Source organism: Manis pentadactyla, chromosome 18 (genome assembly GCF_030020395.1).
Source record: "Manis pentadactyla isolate mManPen7 chromosome 18, mManPen7.hap1, whole genome shotgun sequence".
NCBI lineage: Eukaryota > Metazoa > Chordata > Mammalia > Pholidota > Manidae > Manis > Manis pentadactyla.
The window spans coordinates 779,122-789,573 of record NC_080036.1 but is presented as its reverse complement, the minus strand read 5'-3'; the positions used below and the strand labels follow the sequence as shown (position 1 = coordinate 789,573).

Below are 10,452 nucleotides of genomic sequence, written 5' to 3'. Positions count from 1 at the left end.
TTTGGTCACTCTATGGACGTTTCTTGGATTCTTTCAATCTTGCGTCCTAAAATTTCACAAAAATGTGTAACTTTATTTTATCTATCACATTGCTTGATATTCAGGCACTTCTGATCTGGATATTTTTTCTATAGTCTTGAGAAAGTTCCTTCTATTTTATTGACCACTTTTTCTCCTTATTTTTCTTTGTTATCCTCTCCTTGAGTCTCTGTCTTACTTTTTGTCTCACATTTTATTTGTGTGAGAGAGGGTTTTACTTTGTGGGAAATGCCTTCAAATTTTACTTTTAGTAATTTGTTATTTTTAAGCTATTGGATGTTCCTCTCCATGGTACCCTCTTGTTTGTTACCTTATTGCTGTAGTTTCTCCCTGATTGGATGTTTTCAGAGTCCCTGTGATTCTTGAAATACTTGTTTCCCAAGGAATCTACTGTCTCCAGTTTGCACAGTTTCAGGTACTGATTTTCCCAATGTCTGATGATTCTGGCTATGTGCTCATGTATGAAGGGCCAGGCTGTTCATTTAGGGATGTTGGTGTTGGAGACCCATCTGTTCTAGACCAGGAGATCCAGTGCTTCCATCAGCGCTGCAAGAATTAGCAGTATGACTGGAAGCTTGATGTCAGTGAGGGGGTTTCTTGGCTGGAGGATTTTGCTCATGGATGTAGAAATGGCACGCTAGCCACTAATCTGGGCTCCTTCCCAACCCAAATGTTAGACTTAGGAGAACTTTCCTGGGGGCAACCATTCCCATACTCAGTCTTGTTCCTTGAAAACCCATGTATTCCCTGTGCACACGCATGCATATTAGTTATGCAAAAACTTTAGTGCCCCTGTAAATCATCTGTTTTCTGGAGTGCCAGCACAATGTCTGGCTCTAAGTAAAATTGCAAAATTGTTTCAACTGACCATATAATGGTAGCACTAGCTTTTATGTATTCACTTCTGAGAAGTAACCACTCATTAAGATATGCTCACTGTACCCGAGCAGTTAACAGGCTAGCTTCTAATGGAAGAAACAGATGTGTAAACAAAACCCTGTGATAAAGAGATAAGTGTGACCAGATGGATTTGCACAAAATGCTGGCCGAGCTGAGGAAGAGATATTAAGAATGAACCCAGAAGGGGAGGGCGGGAAGGAAAGACAGCGAGGGAGAGGAGCAGAAAGGCAGCAGAGGGAAGGGGCACCTCTGCGTCCACGTGGAGCCTCGCCCTCTGCAGCCAGGCTGCCTAGGTTCCGTTCCATCTTCTGTCACTTCCCTGGAAAAGTTATCTTCCTTTGCCCATTTCCTCACTTGTAAAGTGGGCAAATGAAAATAGCCCCAACCTCATCCCTTTTGTGATGATTAAATGAATTACTTACTATACACAACAGGCTTCAACAGTGCCTCCCATTCAGTATGTGAGCCCTTCTTATTACTGCTGTTATTTCTTGGTGGGGCCCTGAATGGTGAGCCCCAGAGCCAGGGCATGGGCAGGTCTCTCGGGAAATCAGGCACCGTGGGTGAAGGGCAGGCATGCATGGAGAGCAGGGGCTTGAGCAGGTGCTGGAGTCACAGCAGAGTGGGACTGGCCCAGGTCATAGGAGCCCGTGGGAGCAGCGTTCAGTCCCCGCCCACGCTCTCTGGCTTGAGGCGCTGTGTGCAGAGTAAGCCGCGCAATTATTGGGGTCGGGGGCTCGCCAGCCTGTTTATATTTCAGCTTCTGGGGACCCCGTTCAGTGGGGGCACGGACACATCAGGAGCACAGAGAACACAGAAATACCTCCCTGCGGAGGACAGTGCAGGAGGTGACGGTATTGAAATGAATGGAAACGCTCATTACTGGGGAAGGGCAGAGGAGGGTCAGGTGGTCCAGTGTGAGGGGGGTTCGACCTGTACGTCTTTGAGTTCTAGAATTTGGTCCAATGTGTAGAAGGCACAGAAAGGCAGGTTTGGCAAAACAAGAGGAGCTTTCTGACCACCTAGAGTCTGGGAGCAGGCGGGCCCAGGCACCGGGAAGAACAGATCAAACTGGCCATTGTGGTTGCCCTCGGGACGGAACTCTGCTGCCTGTGCTGCCCGTGTCCCTGCAGGCCCTGCGGACCCCCGCCCCCATGCGTGCCCGCCTCCAGGCTCGGATGCACCCCTCCGCCACTCCGCCCAGGCTCTCGGCACAGTCTCCCCACTTCCTGCCCCAGCGACAGCTGTGCGTCTTCACTTTGCTCTACAAGACGAAACTATCATTCCCCTTCGCAGGCTGTCCTACAGTGTCCAGCCGCCCTCCCTCAGGCCAGGGAGGGTCCCGATGAGTGCCCGCCCTCCGGCCCGGCAGCCATGAGAGGCAGGGTGCTGGCTGCCGCTGCAGACCGGGCTCCCCATCTGCCTCAGTTTCGTTTAGGGCTTTGACGGAGGGCAAAGCTGCATATGTGGCTGCTGTTCTGCCTGGACCCGAGGTTTCCAAGCCCTACAGCTGTTATTTTTCATTCTAGAGGCTTTCAGAAGTCAAGGCTCATCCTTGGAATCATTGGTATTCAGCACAGAAGAAGGGACAGTCTCAGATGCTTGCGGCCTTACAGAGGCTTCGGAGAATAAGGTTAGAATCGTAAGAACCCCAGGGCCTGGGGCAGCTTTCCCCAAACCCAGCCAGTGGGCTTTGCTGCTGCACCCTGTGTCTGATGCTGGGCCGTGCAAAATCAACAGTGTGCACAGGGCACTGACGGCTTCATTCTCCTCCATTCAGCCCTGGGAACACCAAAGCTCAGCTCAGAATGGAAAACGATGTGTTGGAGAGAAAATAGCCCCACTGAAGGAATGACAGCACAATTCAGGTTCTGCTTGCTCACAAATTTTATTTGGTGAAGGAAGAAAAACAAGAGAGAGACAGAACTCCACGGCGGCATGGATTCTCAGAGAAGAGAAGGTCCTGTTTCACTTTCCTCAGTCCAGTTTAAACCCACAGATTAAATAAAGTCCAAAAGATGCAATGAGCATCTTGCTGGAGAATAAAACATCTTATATGAGAGAAGAAAACCCTTTCCCTGGTTATTATCTGCTCAGGCTTCCCAGTGAGGGTGGCCGGCTTTGTCTGCATAGAACGTGACAGCTCTGTGGGAACTGCTGGGGTTGGTATTAGCGGGGAGAATGGAGGCCCGGCTGCTGGCTCGCGACTCTGCCAGGGCCCAGGCCTCAAAGGGTCTGCCTGGCGGTGGCCGCAGGAACACCATAATTGTGCCTGTGAGGAAGACATGATGCCACAGGGCAAGAAGGGAATCTCAGGAATCACAGTTCAGGACCCCCATGATCAGATGGGTAAATTGAGAGGTCAGTTAAATGATCGCCCCAAGGTCACACAGCTATTTAGTAGCTGGGACTCAAATGTCCTGGCTCCTAATTCAGTGTGTGATTGGACAGCACATAAATAGATACTCCTAGTACTTGTGCCACTCCCAAGATTCCAAAGTGGGCAGTTTTAGCCTTTTGAGTGAAGAAACCTGCAGAGAACAAAAAAGATTTGAGGAGAATTCCAATAATTTTGTATCCAATCTCAGGGACCTCATGTTCAAATACACTTAAAAGATTAATCTTTGGGTTAATTTGGGGACCTTCATTTTTCTATGAACACACATGACAGTCTCTTCTACATTGTGGGACAGGAATGGGAGGAGCACCACACCGGGGAGGTTAGAAAAAACAGTATTAGAAAGTAAATCAGCTCACACTGGCGGCTGGGAGTCTGGTCTAAACTGTTGGGCACTTTCCAATAACATAGAGAACAGCACAAAGTCACAATGCATGAGGGGGGCTTCCAGGGGGCTCCTGGTGGGCACCCAGAGGCACTGCAGCCAGCCCAGCACATGTATGGTGGACACAGAGCACCAATCTGAGCTGACCACATGCACCTGCCAAGGTGGCACATGGCCGTGGGGCATGGCTGTGCCAGGGCCTAGCCACCTCAGAGGCAGACCTGTTCCATCTGAATGCCATGCCCAGAGTGGAGGGGGTGGTCTGGGGGGCACAGCTCAGGTTGCTGATACAGGCTGGACATTCTGAACCCTGGACAAACTGACTGGAATCTGGGCTTCCCCTGGGCCTGGAGCTTTTGTAACAGGCTGGGCATGAGCCTTGATGTCTGCAATTCACTCTTTAAACTTTTGCTGAAGGAATCTTTCTTCTTTGGAGTAATTTTTTGTGAACACTGACATCAGCAGGCAGCCTGCCATGGACATGCCCCCAATGCAGAAGAAAACAGTTTGCATCTGTCAAGGGCTCCATTAAACTGGACAGCATGCTTATCGACCATGACAAAATTGGCTTCACCAAAGACTTCGATTTTGGGGGGCACAAGGAAGCTAGCCCCAAGCCAGGACAGTCAGTCTGAGAATCACGAAGGCCGTGCTGGAGATGAATCCGACCAGGAAATGACACAATGAGGCGACATGGATGACCAGGTGCCACTGTGTCCCGGGCCTTGCAGCCAGGACAGCCTTGGTTTTTGGGAGAAGTGAGTATCCCAGTCACCCCAAGTTTGTATGAGAAGGCTTGGAACTTTCTAGTTAAAAAGGAAGGTGAAAGGAAGGCTTTCTTACTTTAATGGCCAAGGAAATCACAGCATCCCTGTGTGCCCCAAGTGCGCTGTCAGTGTGGTGCTCACAGCCGACAAAGCCCTCTCACCTCCATCTCCTCCTCTGCCCCCGATTAGGACAGAGTAACCCTGAAATCCAGGAGCTGGTCCGGAGTGCACAGTTAAGCCAGGAGGTCCTCATGCCCACAGAAAAATGCCAGTCGGCCCCCACCAGTCTGAACGGCCACTGCTCCTGTGCCAACTGCACCCCCATCTATTACATCATGCAGCACCACGGCCTCCCTGAGCCACCCTGGGCAGGTCACCTGTGTGTGTTCTGACGGCTGCCCTGAACCCCTGCCTGCCACACACAGCCAAGCCACAGTGCTGCTAGGATGGGGTCCAGGTCCTCCAACGTGGCCTCTGGGGATCGGTCCTGCTGATGGCTCTACGTCTGGCAGCAGTGGCCTCCACCCAGGGGACTGTCCCTCCAGCGCAGGAACGTGTCCCTCACATCCATCTTTGAAAAGCCCATGTTCTCTCTAACTGCTGGACTGGACTTATCCCTGCCCTTGACCCTGCATGATTCTCTGAGCTTCCTCTGGGGCCACTATCGGCCTCCTAATCACCAGCTGCAAGTGGTTTCCTTTCTATCTCATCTGACACCCGGTCATGTATGTCAAGCAGGTGCAGGTCCTAAGCCCTCGCTGTCACCCCAACATTGCTCTCCTGTGTCCTTTAGCAGCTCACTCTCACCCTGCTTTGCCACCTGGCCTTGATTGATGGGTGCTCCTAGGCTTCCACTCTTGACTCACATCTCTTCTTCACATATTCTTTCTAGAGTTTAATTTGTGGCCATGGTCTCACCATGCCCCCACTCCATGTACTGATGATGGTTCCAGATTTCCAACTTCTGCCACACAGATCTGTGCAGAGGGCAGCGACTGCAGGCTCTGGGCCAGTCAGTGTGGCTGGGGCACAGACAGAGAACACACTGTGTGTGTGCATGTGTGTGAGGCACCCTTCCCCAGAAAGCCCACATCTATTATCTTGCCCCTCATGGTGCTCAAGCTGGAAGGTTCTGCAGGAATTACCATCTCCTAGCCTTTCCAAGCCTTCTGTGATCCTGCTCTTGTCTACATTCACCCTGACCCCTTTCCTCCAACTTCTAACTTCCCCCTGGGTGGCACCGGGTAGGTGTGCTCTGTCCTCACACTGTGCACTCCTGTAAGTATTGTGCCCACTTTTAGGGGATGGCTTGTCATGCTGCATCATGATAACTGACTTCCCCTCTGGCCATGAACTCCTTTGGGTCAAGGCTCTATCTTATTCACAGGTGATAGGTGTTATTTATGACTGAATCCAGAGCCTACCTACAGACTTGTGCATGGTGGACATATAAGCATGTGTAGAAAGAAAGAACAAACAGCATTGTGAGACAGAGGTTCCAAGACCCATGCAGTGGAGATTCTGCCTCAGGCCCATCCATTCCAGTCTCCCTCCTCCTCAAGCCACTGCACACCACACAGGGGCTGCTCAGCAGCAGAGGCTTCCAAGGAGGCCAGCAGAACCCTGAACAGAACAGCAGAAGTGGATAAAGGGGAAACCTGTAGCTTCAACCTCCTATGGCTGCAGTTTGCAATGAAAGGAAAACAGAAGGAGCCTAATAGAAGCACACGCACATTCAGGGCCTTCCTCTCTATAGCACTGGGCCCTTCCTGCCCACGGAGTGAACTCACTTCTATTCCCGAGGAGGAGGCATGGGCTCTGTGGCTCATGTCTTGGTGACAGGACAGAGTTCCAAGGCTCCTCAGGACAGCTCCTGAGCCACCACCCAGCTCTTCATGGCAGAGGAACGAGGCGAGGATGTGCAGCTTTCTGGAGTATAATCTCTGTGAGACCAGGGACGTTTGCACATGTTCATTCTCTGAAGTAGGCCCAGCAAAACAGGGAGCAAAGACTTTTGGACCTTGTTTGTGTGGCATAGAAAGGAGAACGCTGATGTCATATTTCTGGGGCTGGTATTCTACTGTGTGCTATTTATTTTGAATCCATAACTTATGTTATTTGATGGATATACGGCTTCACAAATCACATAACCACTAGTACATGGAGCTCAAAGAATGCTGACAATATTCTGCATGTCAGTGGTTTTTCAGGCTCTTGGCATGATAGATCTGACAGGCAAATATTTGTTTTTTTGACACACAGGGAAGCAATCACCCACTTACAGGATGTACCCACCCAAATACAGGATGTACCACCCTTAGCTATGTATTTCATTGGTCTAGGCCAGTAAAGATTCATCAGGAGTGACATTTCTATGGGGAAGGATCCTGGCTTGACCAATTCAATACAGAGTATGTGACACTAGTAAGATTCTGAATTAATACAGGTCTTGGGTAATGAACTATCACCTGATAATTTATTTATTAACTGGATAGCCAGTTTTATTTCTGGTGCAGAACTCGGTGCTCCATATGGTATCTGTAATGGCAGCTGATGCATCAAATGTTTACTGAACACACACCCGACACTGTTCTAAGCACTTTGACATATCGCCTTATTTAATTCTCACAGTTTTACGTGACAGGTACTGTACCACTGTTAGAGGCGCAAAGAATCAGGGCTATTAAATTGAAGGGTTGAGATTCAAACCTATGTAATCTGAGGACAGAGTCCCTGCTTATAATCATGATGCTGCATTGCCTCTTGTTCAACTACATCACTGTAAGTGGCAAGTCTACGTCAGTAGCAACATCCAACATTCTGGAGTCTTTGGGGAGAAGCTGGGGCAACTGGAATCCCAAAAGGCAGAGAATAACATAACTGGAGGGGACCTGAGGCACCATCCAAGGCTGCAGCTCTGTTTCCCTTCCTAAATCCTTGTCCTTTTCTTGGCTTCTAAACGTCAGAACATCCCAGCGCCCCCTTCTCTCCCATGTCCATACTCTCTTCCTAGGTGACCCCTCTGGCTCTATATGTCAACGGCTCTCAGTCTACAGGTGGCACATTGGTGTAAACTGCCTCTAGTGACCTCCACTTACATGTCTAATAGGCACGCCAGGTACCACATTGCCACAGTCAAACTCTTGGTCCCCATCCATCCCACTGTTCTCCCCCAGGAAATCAGAACATCATCACAGCTCAGCTGCAAGCCATCCAGTCCTGCCAGACTGCTGCTTGTGACTCAGCACTGCCTTCCAACTTCATGCTACGTCTGACTTCTCTCCACCTCCACTTACCACCCGAATCTAGCCACCATCACCTCCTGCCTGGGAACTTAACAGACTTCTACGTGATTGAGCTTCTTCAGCCTCGGTTCTACAGTCCATTCTCAGTGCTGCATCCACAGTGCTCATGATGAGATGTCAGTTGGATCCCGTCGCACCTCTGCGTAAGCACTCAGGTGGCTTCCCGCGTCTCTTGAGGGGAAAACCCTCATTCTCCCTGTCTTCTGCAAGGCTCCCACAAACTGCCTGTGCCCCGTGTCTTCTCTGAACCCATCCCATTTCGCTCTAGCTAGACTGGCCTTCTTGCTGTTTTTGAAACACATCAAACTTACTTCCATTTTAGAGCTTTAGACTTGGTATTTTCTCAGCCCAGCGTGACCTGAAGCCACATAATTTCACGGCTGCTCCCCCAGCTGACCACAGTACCGGCTCAAATGCCATGCCCTCTGGAGGCCTCCTCTGATCAGGGTTCCTAGGACCAGCCCTCCGTCATGCCCTGTGCCCTCCTGTTTCACTTCTCTTCATGAAGCCCATCGCCACCTGGCACTCTGGCATGTGGTTCACTCGTTTATGGCCTGTTTCCCACAACAGATTAAGGTTCTCCGAGGGCAGGGACACTTTCTTCTCACACTCACCTTTAATCTCTAGCACTCTGTGACCTCTCGGAAAACAACAGGTGGCTGCTCAATGTTAGCTGAATGAAGACATTGTCCGTGGGGCACCTTTAGCTGATAAGGCTGCAGCTCAGAGAGCCCAGTGGCCACATGCCTGGTAGAGGCATGGCTGGAACAGGTACACTGACCACTGTATTATGTCTCTGCATTGACTCTCTAAATACCCAATATTTCTTTTTCATAATTGTAATCTGCCAAATGGTACTTACCAGGCTTGCAAGGGAGGCTGAAAGCATGTAACATTTTGCTTATGGATGGCTTCACACTTGGCAAATTTAGCAACAAACACAGTAGAACTGTAATAAAAATAATAATGATGGCAATTATCCCCATTTAGGGTTAACATGCAGATCAGCAACTGTTGGTGTTTAGAGGCTTTCTCTGGACCAAGGCTCATACTCTTGCCTCGGCGAGAAAAGCTGTGCTGAGTGTTGCCATGACAGATGCACGGGAGCACCACGCCTCAGCCCCCCACAGCTACTGGACTCACCACAGCCCAGTAGCACGTGATTCTTACTTTCCAGAATACTGAGCTCCACCTGTTAGGTGACCTCTGGGTCTGGAAATCCTCCTCATAGTCCCAGGTCGAGGTGGTACAGTCCTCATAAAACTGGTGCAGCTAGGACCACACTCTGTAGCACAGGACCCGCCCTCAGCAGCAGACAGTGCCCGCTGGGACCCGCAGGTGCTGCCGCGTGAACTCATCCTTCCCCAGCTGGAATGACAACAGCCACAGGCATCAGCCCATGAACTCTCGCCTCAGGATCAAAAGGCACGTCAAAGGTGAGGGTCAGGTTGAGAAACATCAGTCTCTGTAAGTAGTGATCTTAAGAGAAAATGTACTTTTAAGGACCTGCCTTTCTTAGAAGTTGCTTTTTTCTCCTTAATGCAAAATTGCTGCAACCACTCAACGAGTTGAACTGGTTCCCCACAAATGAAATGGACCTAACAGCACAGCTCATTTACATTATGCGAGAATTTAAGCATGAAGCACATGAGAAATGGCAACGAGGAAACAGATTTTCATCGTCTAGGCAAGAAATCTTTCATCTCTTCAAGCACAGTGCCTTCGCACTTCCATGCTGGGGAAGAGCCGGGCGCCCGCCAGCTGCACGGAGCCTGCCTTGGACTGTCCTCTCGGCTGCTCAGCCTCGCTCCCTGCTGGAGACTACCCGGTGTTACTCTTAGCGGTTTGAGATTTTGCCTTTGGATCCCATGTATTCCTTTCACATTTTATCTAACTGTCAGGTTGTATATAAGCGTAACTAAAAAGCTGCTGAGCAACTTACACTTCAAGCTCATTAACTGCTAATGGCTTACGCCTCCCTGACTCTAACACCAGGTACTCAGTCATCACTTGTGGATAAATCTGCCCATGTAGGATGTGAGGACATAACGGACAGGGGAGACCCAACCCTTCATTATTGCCCATGAAGTGTCTAGCATACATAAGAATTCAGAGGATGGTTAAAGGAAACTATGCTCTGGGTGAGTTGTTTGGGACTCTGCCTTCTTAAGATGGAAACTTCTACTGGATTTGACCTAATCAAGACCTTAAGAGAGAGGCATTTGGTAATGCATTCTTGGTAAAAAAAAAAAAAAAAAAAAAAAAAAAAGGAACTACTGAGGGACCACGGATTTGGTGGGCAAGGAAATCCTCAGTAATTGTTTGCTTTTTGGTTTTCTGATGTCCACACAGGCAGAGAAATGTGGAGCCGGAAATGTGAAATGCCTTTTCAGTTCCTTCAGTCAGCCTCTATGTCGATTTCCCATCCATGTTCTTGCAAGTGGTAGGATTGATGACAGATGACATCAATCGGTGGACAGATGATAACAGGAGGAGCAACATGGGAGGGGACCTGTTCTCCCACTGAAACAGGTTCTCTCTGAATCTGTGCTATTATCCAGGCTAACAGAAGACATGCTAAATGTTTCCAGTTACTCATCAAGAAACCAAGGATTACTCCAAAGAAAAAATTCAGATGGCCAACAGGCACATGAAAAG

The 10,452-nt window shown here is 49.5% G+C and overlaps 1 pseudogene; it reads right to left on the bottom strand.

Moving 5' to 3' along the window:
- Nucleotides 1-3,948: 3,948 nt before the first annotated feature.
- On the bottom strand, nucleotides 3,949-9,152 carry LOC118936165 (neurensin-1-like; annotated as a pseudogene).
- Between the last annotated feature and the right edge of the window lie 1,300 nt (nucleotides 9,153-10,452).